The sequence below is a fragment of the Oryx dammah genome, unplaced genomic scaffold (genome assembly GCF_014754425.2).
Source record: "Oryx dammah isolate SB20612 unplaced genomic scaffold, SCBI_Odam_1.1 HiC_scaffold_24, whole genome shotgun sequence".
Lineage (NCBI taxonomy): Eukaryota > Metazoa > Chordata > Mammalia > Artiodactyla > Bovidae > Oryx > Oryx dammah.
In genome coordinates this window covers 85,010,338-85,012,574 of record NW_024070208.1, presented here as the reverse complement: position 1 = coordinate 85,012,574, position 2,237 = coordinate 85,010,338, and positions in this window count along the sequence as shown.

The window sequence follows — 2,237 nt, the reverse complement described above, 5'->3', positions numbered from 1 at the left end:
AGTAGACCCCAAGGCCGTTTTCACCCGGGAATGCCCCAGGCCTCTGAGCAGAGCAGGACATACTGCCCCACTGGTCCCACATGGGCCCAAAACTCCAGGGTCCTAGGCTTCGGGGGGTGGTCTCCACAGAGCTGAGATTTACCTCCAGGGGCTGGACCAAACCCTGGAACAACCCCTCCAGCCTCGGGCGGTGGGTAGGGCGTGCGGCTTTGAAACACCCCAGAGTCCTGCGCCTGCCACCAGCCCCTCCCCAGAGAACCGCACCAACACGCATGCCCAGGCCTCGGGCCCGCGCGCCCCTGCCCTGCCCTGCAGCCTCTCACCCCTGGCAGTCATAGAGGTCACAGCAGTAGCAAGTGTTACTCTTCACCTTCAGCAGACACCCTCCGTTCGGGGAGTGACAGGTGACCTGCAAGCAGAGAGGCAGCAAGGTGCCCACACCTGCCCGGCCCCACCCTCACCCTCACCCAGCACTCTGCCCCCAGCCGGGCAGCTGCACCTCCCAAGTGCATGCCTCCTGACCCGCCTGGTCTTCTACCAGGTCAGGTGCAGAGGCTGGTGGGCAACGCAGCCTCCCTGCAGGGGGAGGTAAGGGACCAAGTTGACCAGCGCCTGCTGCTGGACGAGGTTGGGGAGAGGGCCTCAGCCCCGTGCCTCCAGGGAGGGACCTCTCCTGGTGGGAGACCCTCCAGGGAGGGACCTCTCCGGGTGGGAGATCCTTCCGGACCTCCCAGCAGCTCGGCGTCACCGAGCCAGTCCCCACGTCGTAGAGGCCTCCCCCCCTTCCTCGGCACTTTGTGACCAGTGTCAGAAGCCAGCCACCCCCACGTGGGCGGTAAGTGGGGCAGAGACCACCCAGCTGTGGAGGGAAGCTGGGGACCCTCGGGAGGACTTGAGGGGAAGAACATGAGTGAGGACAGGGGCTCGGGCAATGGCCCCCACTGACCAGAACGAGGCCCCAAAGCTCCCTGCAGGAGTGCAGGCCAGGCCCTCAGAGAAGGGGGGTCCCGTGTGGGCGGGCAGCAGCAGGCACTGTCCCCAGAAGCCATGAGGCCTCAACCACGCCCCGGCTCCCACCTTCTCCCCACCACCCGCCCCGCGCCCCTCCTGCCTGACCTCTGCACACAGCATCAGAGGCTGTGTTTAGCCAAACTGACCAATCTTCATGGCCTAGACAGTGAGATGAGAGATGGCAGGACAGAGGGGCCCACGTGGCCACCACACCCCCATCGCTCCCAGAACAGATGTGAAAGCTCTGTGTCCTCCGCCCGGGACGGCCAGCGAGCTGGGGCCCACGTGAGCACTAATTAGTCAATAAAAGGCTCATCTCGAAAGCCACACAGACTGGACAAGTGGATGCAGGGCTACTGTCGGTCCACGGTGAAGGTGACGGCAGATGCCCTGCTCCTCGCTGGATACATGGTAAGACGCAGCAGAGACACGCTGGGGCCAGGACAGTCCGACGGGGACAGGGCCGTGGCCCCAGGACACAGGCCGTGGGTCAGAGAGAGAATGAGCTCCGGCCCTTACCTCCACCTGGTGGACGTCGTGTAGGTAGCCAGCTCCGCTGGAGTGGAACTGGCACCTGCCCGCCATGAGGGGCCTGGGCTCCTGGAGGGAAGTGGAAAGGGTGGCCTCAGCGCAGATCGGCAGCCACCCAATAAGTTCAGACCTGTCACCACAGGCTCCAGGCCCGAAGGGGCAAGGCCGTGGCCAGCGAGGGCCCGTGGAGGGCAGGCAGGAGCATCACAGCTCACCCCAGAGCTGCGGAGAAGGCGGGGAGTTCGGGTCTAACGGTGACTGGCTACGGTGGGGGCAACAAGGGGAAAGGGGGGTACAACCCAGCAACTGGACAACACGAGGGCATGCAGACAGTGAGGGTCACCGAGCTGGGTTCCGCAAGAGGAAACTGAACTTTTGACGGTCTCCTAAACGCACACAGCACCTGAGACCTGAACCAGGACTGGGGGAGGACTCACAATGTGCCGAGAGGCGAACACGCCATCCACGACGGCACAGCAGAAGGCCGCCACCACACCAAAGCTGATGAACACGATGGCCGCCACCAGCTGGAAGCAGAGATGGGGGCGGCTCAGGCGTGGCAGAACCTCCCAGCGCCCACCCCGCTCAGGTCCCGAGTCCCTCCAGAGCCCCATGGCACCTGCCCGGGGTCCTCACCCAGAACCCCGCAGCACCTCCCCGGGGTCCTTGCCTGGAACCCCACAGCAGCTCTGCAG